Source organism: Lycorma delicatula, chromosome 1 (assembly GCF_047948215.1).
Source record: "Lycorma delicatula isolate Av1 chromosome 1, ASM4794821v1, whole genome shotgun sequence".
NCBI lineage: Eukaryota > Metazoa > Arthropoda > Insecta > Hemiptera > Fulgoridae > Lycorma > Lycorma delicatula.
The window spans coordinates 129,806,860-129,823,259 of NC_134455.1; the positions used below are offsets into that span (position 1 = coordinate 129,806,860).

Genomic DNA, 16,400 nt, shown 5'->3' on the forward strand with positions numbered 1-16,400 from the left:
TTATCCAAATAGTAGTAAAAACTTTAAACGAATTCGATATTTTACTTAATAAGAAAGTTATAGCGATATTTTGTTTTTTTTTCGAAAAAGCCAAATCATCAAAAAAATTTCTTGATAAAAAAGATGCTCACTAAATTTTTCATGTCTACAATGTTTTTTATAAAATAGATTCGCTGTAATTCGTCAGTTTCTAATTCGGCACGACCAGTAATCCGTCATTACGATAGGCAAGAACGACAAGACGTTTTAAGTTTGTTATAAAAGTAAAATAAATAATTTATTCTCATAGAAAGAAAAGAGTCTGTTTATAAAGTATAACCTTCAAAACTTCTCACGTATGTGGCCTTTGTGTCTTGTCTCATACACTGGGCGTTATAGTAGTGTAAAGATCTCTCGTTTAGTTAGTGTAGTAAAGTGTGCGCGTAGTGTCCACCGATATTGAACAATATAAATATACGACTTATTTAACACAAAAAAATACAGATTGGATTTCATGTTAATTACAAATAATAAAATCCGGTGGTTTTCTTTAGGTTGACGCTATATACGTAGTTTTTCAAGAATGAAGTTCGCAGACGTCAATAACTTATCTTCTAATATAAAAATTTAAATAAAAAAACCAATTATGAATAACCTTCAGTAAGTTTTAATAATTGAAGAGTGGTGTTAAAATGGATTTTTTAAACTGTTCTATCAGTAGAATTAATTATATGGTCTAAAATCTACTTGTTAAAAACAAAAGATATAAAAAGGTACGTAAATTAACTTAACGGATTTTTTAAATTAACTTGTGTTCTTCCACTAATCCATTGTTTTCAATAATCCAGCAATAGGGCTGACAGGGCAGATTATCGCTAGTCTACTGTAGTTAAAATATTACGTGATGTTATGTATGAATACTTCCTTAACTTGTATTAAAATTATTATTATGCATACATAAAAAGAGACAAATTTTTTTTGAAATATCAGTCATGCTATAGAATACTTAATTTTTTTATGTTTAAACCGAAAAAAAGGATAAATATAGCCCATTTAGTAACGATATGGTATATAACTTCGAAAATTTTCTATGCGTTAAATTTGCAATTTGTATAATTTTACAATCCAGAACAATTTGAATGGAACCTGAATTAATGAGATTTATTGAAATAAAAAAGTTAAGTTTATCTTTTAGATCTTACAATTCAAAGTGCAATCAGTTTACGAGTGCATTATAAATTTAAACATATAGACTGCATAATAACTTTCTGTAAATCTGTATTACTTGTCGAGACAATAATAAGCAAAACTATTTTTTTTTTTTTTTTTACTTGCTTTTCTTTACTTCACAGTGTTTTAGGTAAACTTCATAAGAAAGCTACCTATTGTAATGGGTACCATGATTCGACTTCCGGAAAATTTCAACACATCTTCGCATTTCACATCCCCCAGACCCCAAAACAACCGTCACCTCAAGTTTTATATATATTTCACTTTCTTGTGGACAGGATAACTGCCGTAATTTTGCGTCAATCACTTTCAAATTGTTCCTTAAAAATAACTCGTCCCAAAATCTCGGTCGAGTTCGTTAACGAACAAAATCGGACAATGGGGATGGAAATGGGGAGGACTTATTCGAAAAAACAAAATCTCGCTATAACTTTCTTATTAAGTAAAATATCGAATTTGTTTAAAGTTCCTACTTTTATTTGGATAAGGGCCTAAATTTTATCTAGTAATTTTTTTATATCACCAACCATGGGCCCAGGGGATGAAAAAAGTGGGGTTTTGAAGACAAAAAAGAATCATATCTCCCTTAATAGGCACAATATCAAATCAATTTAAAGTGATCGTTACTCCTCTAAACATTACCTTCTGAAAGAAGTTTTGATATGATCAATCCTTACGGCAAGGTATTCAACAACAAAAAATAAATAAATAGCTATAACTTTCTTATTAAGTAAAATATCGAATTCGTTTAAGTCCTAACATTCTTTGGATAAGGGCCTAAAACGTATCTAGTAAATTTTTTATACCAACCATTGGCCCAGGGGGTGGAAAATGGGGTTTCGAAAAAAATCACACGTCCCTTAATAAACACAGTATCGAATTCGTTATCAAGTAGTCATTAGTAGTCCTCTAAACATTACCTAAAACGTTTGTCTGAAACAATTTTTGATATGACCACCCCTTACGGGAAGGAATGACCAAAATTTTTCTGGAATTGTAATAAGATGGAGCTTGTCGTATGCTAAACATGTGAAATTTTTTTCACATGCAACCATTGTCGTATTGAGTAAATTTGAAGTTTTTCTTAACTTTAAGAAATCTTTTTTATCCCCTATTTAGCACTGGTGAAATCTACCTTTGCCTTCCAGCGTGCCGAGAGGGATTTTTTTTTCATGTTTGTCCTCAAAGTTTGCATCCTTAACTTAACATACTTCCTGACATTGCCGATTAATTAAATTTTGTACAGTTACTAAGGTCGGGTGATAATACAATATTCCACCATTACTTTTGCAAACTTCCTCCCCCGTACTGGGGTAAATTAAGAGCGCGAGTGTAACAAATTGAAAAATCTGTAAAACGGCTATGCAGGGTTTTGGGGTCGCAGATGACAAATCCGACAGCCGTTTGACATAAAAAAATGAAAAACTTAGTAAGAGAGTTTTTATGGTTTTGAATTTGATAACATTTCAACGTCACTCATATATATCATATCTTTTGAAATCCAAATTAACCTACCAATTAAATTCATGCAATGTATGATAATAATTTTATTAAGTATGACTAAAAAGTATAAACCAAGTATTTAAACATTTTGAAAACTTTTGCAATATTATTAAATCAGTGGCATTATAGTATTTTTGATTTCTCACTTGTTTTAAACATTCGATAATAGTATAAATCAAAATATGCATATTTAAGCCACGATACTTGTAATTTGAGATTTTTGTATTGTTTTAATTTTGGTGACTGTTCTTACAACATTACTTTTCATTCTACGGATCGTAGAATTTTTCCTGGCATTTTATTGTAAACTCCTCTTCCTACATTTCAACATTTTTCATTATATATATATATATATATATTAATTTTGTTTTACGTTATTTTTTTCAATTCTGATTCCGGTTATTTCAGTATAGCTGAAGATTACCAGATATTTTTCATTAATTTCTATTATTGCTCAGGTTTCATTTCTAATAACTGGAGTTTAATTCAATTTTTCTAATGGCTGGTTATAATAATATAATCACAGTTTTATTTGACAATCAGAATCCTGTAACATAGCTTGCCATTAAGACATAGGTTAATGGTAAAAAAAAGAAAAAAGTATTGATTAAAGATCATTTTGACCTAAATTAACAGATACTGCAATTGTGTGACGATAATTGCTACCTATCAGATGGGTAAATGGCAAGAAATAAAAATTCTCATCTTATTCTCCAGTTAGTGCTAAAATTTATTTATTTTATTCGGCGCTGTAACATCAACCAAAAAGAAGAATGTTTTTACTTCCTCGTGCAAGGAAGTATTGTAATCGCGAAAAATGTACGTTTTCAGGTATCAACGGAAATATTCATTTTGATTATCCTTGGGAGTCTATTTTCACTAGTTTCGGCGTGACGTCTGTACGTACCTTCGTATGTGTATATGTATCTCGCATAACTCAAAAACGATTAGCCTTAGAATGTCGAAATTTTAGATTTAGGACTGCTGTAACATCTAGTTGTGCACCTCCCCTTTTTATTGCAATCGACTGGACCAAATGTGTCCAAAAAAAGCCCAAATTAAAAAAAAAATGAATTTTTTACTTTTTCTTAAGTGCAGTAATAAGCCCTCATAATGAGAGCTTTTCAACGATATATCATAAGCAGTGCTTTTTTCATTAATTCCAGAGTTATAGCGAAATAAAATCGTAATTAATGAAATAATTGGATCTTACAAGGGAAGGCACATCGGTTCAAAATCGACTTCATATTTTTTTTTTTTTTTTTTTTTTTTTTTTTTAATTTAAATATATTGATTTATTAATACTTATTAACCTTTGATTGTAAAAAATGTTTCAAATTAAATAAAAATTCAATAATAAAAATAAAAACAATATATGAAAAAATATCAGAAGTTATTAATGAAATAAAATGTTATGTACTTTTAAAGACGTGTGTATGTAATTCAATAGACATATAAGGAAGTCATGACGTCTCCACATCGATTTTTTTTAATAAAATGAAAACATATTTCGAACTCCGTTTTTTACTGCATTATTTTATTCATTTAGAAAAAAATCTCTTCTTTAATTATTATTACTTGCCTTTTTTTCTTAGGATGGTCAAGTATTTATACTTCGTAACACGTTCAAGGCTACCGACTACATGGTTTATTGTACTAGATTCAGTGAAAAACGACTGCCAACAAGTCATCCGGTTTTTTAAACAATTTTTTTGTAATTTTTATTTGGTTATTGGCCTTCTAATACGTTTATTTAATGTTCAAAGTGATCTAGTAACATTTATTTTGCTTGTTCAACGCACTAGTTTTCATTGTACAGTTTATACATTTTTCCTGATTTTTTCGTGGCGTAAGTGCTGAGGCTGAACGTTGATAATTTGATTAATCAATTAGAATTATTATTGAATTAATAATTCGTTTCGTTTAATAGTAGTATTTTTATTCACGACAAAGGTCGACGATGAAGATTATTTTAAAATAAAAACTCTTCAAACGAATTAGTAGAATTGGTCGGAAGGTTCAAATGTTTGTATTTTTAAATAATAATCCATTTTGATATTTATCCATTAAAATAAGATAAATACAGTGATTAGATAATACATTAATTTAAAATAAATATTTTTTGTACATTATAAGGTTTTAAATTATGTAATAATATTGTCGTGTGTTAGAGATCGACAAGACGTGATTCACATAAATATTTTTATAAATACAATTTATTATTCTTAATTGAATTAATACGTATAAATCGTATAACAATTATACATTGCAATATAGAATTCTGATTTTAGTATAAACTTTTCAATAGTTATAAAAATTAAAAGCAAGTATATTAAACTAACAAGGTAACAATTAAAAAATCAATAATTAACTTCATTGTCACTTTTTATTCTCTTTACAACTAAACCCACGGAACAGCTTGCCGTAGTTAACCGCAGACAAGAATACTATCCCAAAAAGAATACTCTAGTGTGAACGTTCGACTGTTACCGCAAAATTACTTCAAATGCTTTCCCACATTATCCTCGGGTTTATTGCACACTGACCTCGAATTTCGGAACGGAACGCAAGGATATCGGAGGGGGATGTTTCCCATCAATTCGTTGTAGAGCCTGAAGATCAGTCCCTTGCTAACGTCTTCTTATTTATTTGACTGGTATTCTATTTTAATGGCGGTTATACATTTGTTTTTAGTTAAAGATAGATAGAATTCGAGATTGCGTTCCGATTCTTTGTAGCTCGTGTTTTGAAGTATTTTACTTGGGTTATTCCTTGGGAGATTAGCAAGATATGTGCGTCCTTCTCCCGATGTGATTCTCCTTCAGTCTGTCCACTGAAGGCCTTTCGGTGCTAGTGCTTTTCGATTTAGTAACAATGCACCTGATGAAGCCCAAACATTTGGAGTGTCAATGTCCATTGCACACCGTGGAGGAAGTGACATGTGGTGTACGTAGGCGGTTGCCTGACTAATAAGATGAAGAAAATTCAAGGAATCTTGGTTTTGGACTTCTTATACCGGCAGTTTGGGCTGGGCAAGTTTGGACTCCCAAGTCAGGGGTATGAACTGAAAATAAGTTCACTAAGGGAGCTAGGAGTAAATTCCATCGTTGCGAGCAACATTGCTGTGGTATGTTGTAATTTCTTTTGCCTCGATCCAAGCAACATTTACAAATTGGCTCTGTAAAATATAGAACTAAGCCCGGGGTACGTGCTTCCGCGAACTCGGTTAGCTAGTTTAGAGGGCAACGATGTAGGACATTCAAGATGTCCGTCTGAGGCCTGCAGCAAAAGAAAAAGCTGAGTTAAAAAATCACCGATGTAAATGTCTACCGAAGCAATTACATCGGTGACATCCCAGCCTGGCTTATTACTGTGAGGTGTAATCAGTTGATGGTCTATAAGACGAATTCTGTTAAAGCCCTTCAGGGCTAGGAACAGAGGGAAGTGGTGTGGCGACCGGAATCATCACAAGGTGGGTGTCTTCCCATACGGGGTTGGGATGGGCTGAGTTTGCTATCTTAAGACAGCGAACTTCTTGCCTGACTCTCCGTGTTTGTTGGTTGCAAGTACTTACAATCATAAACTTTGAAAGACTTGTGAGCCCTGAGAAGGGCATCATAATGTAGAGTGTAGACCTTTTCGTTCTTTTGGATGGCTGCTAGATTTCTCCTATTTTTCGTCTGCTGTTTTCCAGTGGTCTTCTTTTTCTTCTCTGTTGTTAGGTTGTAAGATTGCGGAAGGACTTACCATAAATACTGTATTAATTTTTTCATGTGTACAAAGGTGGCAGTGATTGTATGTTGTCAGACTTCCTCAAGTGATACCAACAGAACAAATATTCATAATTTCTTCAAGGCATACGTGTATCTAGGAAGGGTTTATGAGGGACATTCGTATTTTGTTGGTTCTATCAGTGATTATATCTTCAGGTCTTGACTGCATTATCAGCAACCAACCTACCCTTTTGTTCATTCAAGAGTAATAATTTTTATTATCCAAACCATCTATGCTACTCTAGAAAGAATTTTTGTTGCTGTTGTTTCTTCTATATTTTTCAATGTGTTTGTTGATTTACATTGTTCATTTTTTCTCTCTTTCTTATTCTGGCTCTTTCTATTACTAGAAACTTGTTTACCCATTGCAATATATTCAGTGCAACATAGTTTATGTATATTATTAAAGCTTACAATTATTAATAATTTCTTGCTGGGAAGAAATAGTGTATAGATCTCTTTTTTCAATAAAAGGGCATTTGTTAATATGTATAATACCTTTACTTCATGACTTAGTCATTCATACAGCTGTGAAACACGTAAAGCATCTGAGATACTAAAAGTATTAATCACAGCTGCTTTCTAAGAGATCAATGGTGCCTACCAGACAGTAAGTCTTTTGATGATAGAATGAAGGAATCTCTTGTAGGACTAAACCTCTCCTGACCTTTGGTGAAATAACATGAGCTACACAACACTACATTTGGCTCAATGATAAAGCCATTAGGGAACCACTTCATTCTTCATTTTTTCTTTGTAAACCTGGCATGGAATACTTTTTACCTTGATGGTTATACTGGTTTCAAGAGTGACTTTTAATTCATATAGGTTACCTAAAACATTTTTTACCATGACATCTAACATATTTAGAATAATTATTATTTCATGTTAATGGAAGTGACAATCATGCTACTCTATTTGTAAAGGAAAATATATAAATATAAAATAATCTGAAAACATTCATAAAATTATTTATTTATTTAAATGTCTATTTACAAAAAAAAAAAAAAAAAAAAAAAAAAAAACATTTACAGTGTAAAAATTCATTTTTTGGCAAAATGAAAAGTTCAAAAGAAAATTCATTTCTTGGTAAAAGAATTTACTTTGTAACTCACCATGATGTAATGAAGTTTACATGTTTACAAAATAATAATTTTACATAGAACAATATACTATAATCAGTTTAGATTTTCTAGTCTTGAAATTGAAATATTTTTACGACTCTTTGAAACCACTTGCATATTATGCAGTGAGAAACATTCAAATAAAATGTACTAGTATAGTGATGTATATGGCATATCCTGCACACAGGAAGCATATAAAAATCTCATGTTGTGTGTAATTTCTCATTCACCTAGAAATTAATTCCCAATTTAATTTTAATCTCATTATCACTTCATTTTTTTGATCTCATTATATAAAAAATAGATAACATGCACACTTTTAAAATATATCCAAAACCCACTATAACTGATGTCTAATCACCCAGTTTAGTATAAACATTTCTTACACATGTTACATCACCTCTAAACTGCATTCAAGCCAGCTGATGAAAAACTCAACACAGTAAAGTACCTAGCATTTATTATAGCTATGCATGTACACTTATTTATTTTCTCAATATTATCACAATGAAATTACATATGAGTAATATGAAATTTGCAGTAAAATCCTACGCTTTTCTGGGATTTTATCCCAGAAAAGCTTAATCCCAAGTCACAGTAAAATTATCATTCTGCTATGGAGGTTGTTAAAATGGTAACATGCGGTGCTAAACAAAAAATTTGTCAATTTTTAGAAAATGAGATTGTTGTATTTATTTGAAAATCAGAAACAAAATACACAACATAATGAGTGTAAAAATCAAACAGTGACTATACCAATTACTTTTACTGACTAAACTTGACATAATTCAAGTTTTCAATACAAATATAAAAAACTTAAACACTACTACACACATCAGAATCAATCTTTGCAAAAAACCTCACACAAATATACAAGTTTGAAATAGTGAGCAAAAGTAAAAAATTCAACACACTTTAAACAGTATGAAATTAATAATACATTAAATTTGACAATACCAATATACCAAACAATAACATAGCACATTAAATATACTAATTACAGTACAGTATTTTACAATTAACATTGATCTGCAAAACTACTGAGGAGGGACCTGGGTTAGAGACTTGAAATATTTATTAAGGATATGTCTAATGTCCTTAGGGCAAGTTGTGTTTTTTATTATTATTTTATGAAATATTTTCTGTTTGCTGAGCTGTTACACAGATTTTATCCTACTGCAACTATACTGAATATTTTTGTTTGTTTTTATTGTTATTTGACTTAGTATTTTTACTTTTTAATCTACGTTACCTGCAAAGATATTTTCTGATCAATTCGTTGCAGAACAATCCTCAATTTCGTCATCGATCACGTATAGGTTATGTTACATTCATGTAGTGCATTTTCTTTGTTAGTACCAATTTTATTCATTTTGCGATGAGGTTTGTATTTTATCTGTTTTTTTAAAGAAATAAATTAAAAATAATTTTAGAAATGCGAGTTTATTTTTGTTGGTTATTGAAACCCTTGAAACATTTAGTAATTTGTTTTTTCATCGACGATCGGTAGCTGTTTAATTCTAGAGTAATATCTTATTACTGTTATGTTTTATCCATTAAAATAAACTTTAGATCCATTGATCTAATTAAATTTACAGACAAAAAGTTGTATTATTCTAATTAGGAAATTTAATCTTATCTTAAAAATATTTCCTATAAAAATTTTAATACAAGAGATTTACTTAGTTGATGTCTTACGAAATATGTGTCCTACATAAAAATGTAAATTTACTCTTTATTCCATATAAACTATTGCCTTATATGTAATTACAGTATTTCATTGTTGTTTATTTTAAGTATTAAACTTATCACGTAATCCAAGGTAGGAAAATCTGTATTATATTTTAAGTTTAACCATATTATTTTTTATGTCATTTAATTGAAATTTACTATTATTTATGTTTACCGGAGTTGTAGAACTTACTTGCTAATGTAATTCTAAATTTTGAGTGTGAAATTTTTTTTCAACTTTGATTGACATTCTCTGCTATGATAATACATGAAACCACAGCATGTATGAAATCTGCACTTAGTATAGTTTATCTTTGATGATTTAGAGAATTGATTTATTAGAAGTGACTTTGGCTGTTGCCATATATTCTTATTTCACACCCTTATATTTTCAGTATTTTATTTTCTGAAATGTTCCAGGGTTGAACCATCAGATTGTAAAGATGTAGTTACTTAGATGTATTTACTGTAATTACTAATCTGTTATTGCACTGCATTTTAAATCTTTAATTTATTTTTGTTTGCACTTATAGAAAAGAATAATCTTCTAAACTTATTTATGAATCACAGTTAATTATTATTTAATTAATCAAAATAAGTTTTATTGAAATTATCATAAATTGTATTCATGAACTAGACCCTCCAATTAGATATGATAAATGTTTATACTTTGACCTCTGTACCCAACTGATACAAATAATTGTATATGTCTGGTAACATATATTTTCTAAAATAAAAAATCAGATGTGGACACTACATTACTTCCTTGTAAACCTATTAAATTACATATACACATTTTTTTTTTTAAATGAAAAGTATATGAAATTTTATTTCATTAATACTTTTGATATTAAATTAAGATAAATATCTTTTTATTTTAAATCAAAAAAAACTTCTGATAGTTTCTCTTTTTTTTATTGTTACTATTGAATTATTATTTATTGTAATTTTTTTTTACAATCATAGTTTAATAATTAACAAATCAATATATTTAAATTAAAAAAAAAAAAAAAAATTAATGAAGTCGGATTTGAACCAGTTTGCCTTCCCTTTTTAAGATCCAAATATTTCATTAATTAAAATTTTTTTTGGCTATAACTTTGGAACCAATGAAATTAAGTACCATTTGTGGTATATCATTGAAAAGCTGTCAGTGAAAGCTTATTACTGCAGTTAACAAGAAGTCCAAATTCCAATGTTTTAGGATTTTGGGCTTTTTTTTGAACACTTTTGTTACAGTCGATGGCAATCAAAAGAGGAGGTGCACAACTAGATATTACAACAGTCCTAAATCCAAAATTTCAACATCTGTGGCTAATCGTTTTGGGTTATGCAACATGCATACGTAGATACGTTTAGACGTCATGCTGAAACTAGTTAAAATTGATTCAGGAATGGTCAAAATAGATATTTCTGTTGAAATCTGAAAAATGAAATTTTTTGTGATCACAGTACTTGCTTTACTTTGTCAAGGAAGTAAAAACACACATTATTTTTTCTGGTGTTCGTCATTTAATGGCCATTAAAATGTTTTTAATTGACAGTTTACATAATTCAAAAACCTGACAGAAACTAGACTATCTGTGGTATATTGAATAGAATTAATGTGTTCAGTGCCTGTCAATAAATTTTGTCACATCATTGATTGTTTTTAACATTACATGATTGATGTTTAAAAAAATATTGAAACATATTTATTTTGTTCATGTGTTTGTAAAATTATGAGAGGAGTTGTGTATATGCCTATTCATAATACTTGTAGGTTTAAAAAAAATAAAAAGACCTATTCCATTTAGTGATTTTTCGAAAGGAAGATTGCCTCTGTTGATCTCAGTACTTTACTGTTCAGTATTTACTGAACATTTTAATAATTTCAGATCAACTTGAATATGTATTGTTCGGGAAATTTGTTAAATTTATAATTATCAATCAACATGACAAACACAATGTCATACATAGTGATTCTGTGTACCCAGCTATTAATTTTCAGATTTGATTTATCAAACTGAACAAAAAATGTATGAAAGATGATAATTTCTTTGTTTTCCTTTTGTCTGCCATTTTGTGGTTTTTAAAGAAAAATTTATATCTCAACATTTGGTTGACAAATCAAATTTGATACACATATTTATATTAACTTTCTCCTTTAAATAATTTAACAATTAATATTTCAAAATGAATACTGTCAATTTTTTAATGTTCTATATCTTGATAATCGTTACGTTAATCAAAATATATTTTATTCGTTATAGTATTAAACTATTCATTATAGACAAAAGAACTTATTATTTTTGAAATTCACATGACTAATGTAGAACTATCACAGAAAATATATGATAATTTTCAGCTGGATTTCATCCCCACCAGTAGTAAAGAATTACTAAACTGAAGTAATTAAAATTGATAATTTTAAATAATTAAATATTAATTATTAATGATAATATTAATCTTATTGATATATAAATTAATAATTATGAATTATGAATTATTTATTAAATAATAGGATCGATAAAATTAAACTGAGGAACAGTGGTAACAATTATTTGTCACCTTGAACATGGTACTGTGGTAGCGCTAGTAAAAGTAAACATTTTTTTTTTTTTTTTTTTTTGACAATTGATTGTTAGTTGATTTGTTTTTATCCATTTTTTTTCTCACGTTTTATTTTTTTTCAAATGGAGGTTTATCATATTGAAATGACTGATATACATCTTATTTATAGAGTAGTAGACTTAAGTTGAGTTTAAGCGTGTCTGCAAAATGTTTTCTGAATTGCAGTTTACCACGTGAAAAGTTTTGTAATTTTGAAAGATTAAGAAAAACCAGTAATTTAACTGGTGGATAAGAAAAAACTGAAGGGGAAATTGCCATTTTTTAATAGAACATTTCGTGTGTAGAATCTCAAAAAATGAATACTAGTACTCATTTTTGTTATAACTGAATACACACACACACACACACACATATATATATATATATATGCATGTGCACACACACACACACACACACACACACACACACATACACATATATATATATGCATGTGCACACACATACACACACACACACAGTGTTGTAGAAACTTTGAAAGAATATGACACATTTTATTTTGTTATTAATTTTACATGGCAATAATTTAAATTTATGTTTTCAGTTGGATTGTAATATTCCAATTACAGGTTTTATTTTTGGTTAAAAAATGTGTGAAAATAAATACACCTAACCACAAAATTCTGTTTTGATAACTATGTTTAGCGTACAACTATTGGGAGAATGTGTTACAAAATCTGTTTTATAAATAAAACATATTTTTGTATTTTTCACAATACAAGAACAGCTTTAATAATAATAAACCTATACAATTTTGAAAATTTGGTGTTAAAACATAAATTAATTTTCTTTTCACAATTTTTTTTTTCATTATTTATATGAAAGTTCCTTGGGTGGTTTTATTTAAAATTATGGTGCCTTATTGGTAACACATACATATAATTTTATTGTAAAATTAAATGTATTTTATTTTATTATTTTATTGTAAATTATTATTAATTTTATTGTAAATATTATTGTTAAAATTTGAGGAGTTGTGTGTATGCCTATTCATAATGTTTGTAGGTTTAAAAAAAAGAAATGCCAGCTTTTCCCCTTTAACGCAGTAAAGGGAAAAGTTGCCAGTTTTTCATAGAACATTTTTTGTTTATTTGATATATAGAATCTGAAAATGAATACCAGCACACTTTTTTGTTATTACTGCATATGCATACATGTATATATATATATGTATGTATGTATATGCATGTATGTGCATGATAACAAATATTAAAAAAAATTTATTAATTTACTGAAAGGAAAGCAAAATAGAATACATTCTGTCATAAATAATAAAATACACATTTACACTGATATAGTACACCTATAAATAGGATTGTATCAGTACTGCTCAATGTATTTAATATTTAATTTATCAATACTAAATTAAAAACAAGTTTAATAATTATTAGTGACCCCCTTGGGCCTGTCTTGCAAAGCAAAGCTTTTCGCCGGAAGGTTTATTATTAGAAATAGACAGTTTTTTTCCTATATTTAGCTGTGATATATATTTTTTATTCAAAGCAGCCACCCCAGAAAATTTGGTTTCGCAAAGGTAGGATGTTGAAATTGGTAATATTTTACAAAGTGCTCATGTTGTCAGTGCAGAAAACTGATCATCCATCCCTGCCCAAAATTTCAAGAGTGATTTATTTATTACTAAATTTTCTTTTGATTTTGCTACTTGCTGTGAAGTCTATGAAGATCGTAACTTGCTACCAAGTTGTCTTCAGCAAGAAAATACTTTTTAAAATTCTTTGCCAGCATGGCTAAATGATTTCCAATAGTTACAAAACTAACTTTCACATGTTCTTCAACCTTGTAAGTTTTAACACATTCATCCACATTTGTAAACATTTCTAGGTTTTTTGCTTTAAATTTCTGCTTCACAATTCCAATTTTCTACAAAAAGCATTTACTTAATTACTTGTATCCAGCATATGTGTATTTGCTGCTCGGAGTTGAAAATTCAAAGTATCTTGAATACCTTGAATCTTCAACTTAGATCATATTGTGAATTTCATCACACTACTACTACTTGGTTGAATATGTCGACCAAGTAGTTCATTTCAGTCACAAATAAGCCATCTCGAAACTTCTCAGCTTCCAGTCGGTTTTCCTCTTCTAGAAAAATGGCGATTTCATCTCTTATTGCAAAAATTTCCCACATGATAACCATCTTTCCTCACAATAAAATACTAACAGTGAATGTACTGCATCCATGTCTTCATAAAGTGCAGAAAAACTTCTTGATTTTAGGGGTCTCATTTGTATATAATTTACTATGGTGACAACCATTGTTAGCACAATTATCAGACCAGGACTCATTTCTTTGGAAGCAGAGCTTCTGTGAGGATCATGCAATGTGTCCAGACACACTGTGGAGATTTTTGTTTCACTAGTGCTTGTATACTTTGGAATCTTCCAGACATTGAACGAGCACCATCAGTGCCTAATCCGACACAGTTTTTCTACTCTATGTTTGCCTCATTTATAAAATCATTTAAGATGGCAAATAATATGAATGCTGTTGCTTTGAGTTCTATTGGTTTGTAGAAAAGTGGTTTTTCTGTTGCTGACACCATCACAAAATCAAACATGGGCAATGAAATGAGCATCTTTATTGCTGTCTGTGCCTCATCAAGCTGAATTGAAAACATTTGTCCTGCATCTTCCCGAAAAGCTGATGCTGTTCATCTTTAGCTATATCACCAATTCAAAGGGCAACAGTATCATTTGATAGAGGTATGGACTGCAGTCATTTGGCAAAATTATCTCCAAACATAGTTTCTACAATTTTAATTGCAGCTGGCAAAATAAGCTCTTTGCCAATGGTGTGAGGCTTTTTATATCTGCTATTTTATATGAAACTTTATAAAAGGCAAGTTAAGCTTTTTCATTCACAAAGTTTTTTTTTTTTTTAAATGTTTGCTTTTCATTTGATTTCAATTTTAATTTGAAAAATTCTCAGGGTTTGTTAACGAACTCACTATGAAGCATTTCCAAAATGTAATTTAAGTTTATTAGTTTTCATGCTGTCTGCTGCCATCATTTTTGAGCAAATAACACTCATGGGCCCTTTTTCTTCATTTACTTCAGTACTGGTAAACCCAAAATTTAAGTAGTCTTGATTTGATTTTTGGAACCATGCCCATCTGTTTATTTGTTGATGCTTCACTATCGTCTAATGCTTGCTTATACCCACAAAAATTTATCCATGATTCTGTATAAATCTGCTGCTGTGAATATTTAATACCATGAATTGCAGTTAACACACAAATTACAACATAAACATTCACAATAGATTCAATAGCGATATTAGGATTGACTCGACTGAGACTGGCGGGAAACAAATGAGATGTAACATTTATACACATTTGCACAGATGGTCACGCAGACATTCTGAAATGTTCGAGACAAATCGGAACTTCTTGGAATGCTGCGAGAATGTCTGATATGATGGACATAAGACAGAGAGGCATCGATTCTGACTTTCTCAATGCAACGGTTGTCGTTGACAAATATCAATAAATTTACTTATTCTTGGTAATTTGTAAGGTTTGTAAATAAGATCGCAGTGTAGCCTTTGTGTTATAATACTCAAAATACATTGTTATTGTATGAGAGGGGGCACGAAAGTTATGATTGAAAATTGGGTTACACAAACTGAAAGTATGTGAAATGCCTATACTGAAAACTGTACCAATAACCATTAACTATTTAACTCGTACTTCTGTGTTTTTTTCAATTTTCATTTCATTTTACAACAAAAGAGAAAGAAAATTCAATTTTAATATAATAAAGATTCAATTTTATTAGAATTTTCCAAAATATGGTCCTGTATTCATCTTTTGCAGTCTGTGGCTGAAATAATCTGTTAGCATAGTTCCAACATTGTCTAGTTAATTTCTAATCACAAGTATAGTGGTCATCCTGATCAGAAGCAGTGTTAGTCACAGTTAGATTCTGAAGTGTATTTCAGATATTTTCTATCCCATAAATACTGGAATATGGTTCTGCAAGGTGCCTTGTATGTAGCATCTAATCATTGTACACCCCTACTAATTCTTTGAATTATACCCAAAGATATACAGTATTTATGTATATCTGATCTATAAAATTTAGAGACATATGTCGATTATAATTCTGATATATAAAAAAATATAATAATAATTAGTAATTCATTTTAATAAAGTAAGTTTTTTTATAATGTATAAAGTTGGTTGTGGACAAAATTTCAGAAATTTATTTTGCCACTAAAATAGTTTATTGTAATGTTGGTAGAGTTATTGTAAAATGTTATGAATGAGGCTTATTTAGAATAAAATATTGCTAGCCTTTCGTTCTTTCATTTCTGAATAACAACTAATGAAGAAACCATGAAAATTATTAATACAAGTTTGCTTATAATGAGATATTACTTAGTATGCTATTTTTCATGGTCACTTTGAAAGTAACTGTTTGTTTTATT

At 29.4% G+C, this 16,400-nt stretch overlaps 1 protein-coding gene and 1 long non-coding RNA gene across 3 annotated transcripts in view; one reads left to right on the plus strand and one right to left on the minus strand.

The window, feature by feature from the left end:
• The window catches only part of LOC142322258 (uncharacterized), a 69,690-nt gene that overhangs the window by 45,086 nt on the left and 8,204 nt on the right, over positions 1-16,400 (minus strand). The gene's annotated exons all lie outside the window — the stretch shown is intronic.
• The window catches only part of LOC142322249 (clavesin-2-like), a 72,782-nt gene continuing 57,016 nt past the window's right edge, over positions 635-16,400 (plus strand). Inside the window, exon 1 of one of the 2 annotated variants that reach the window (XM_075361123.1) lies at positions 635-752. The gene's annotated coding sequence lies outside the window, so the exon portion shown is untranslated. Of the gene's footprint in view, positions 753-8,921; positions 8,993-16,400 lie in introns of those variants that run through there. The other variant, XM_075361113.1, reaches the window with a different exon arrangement.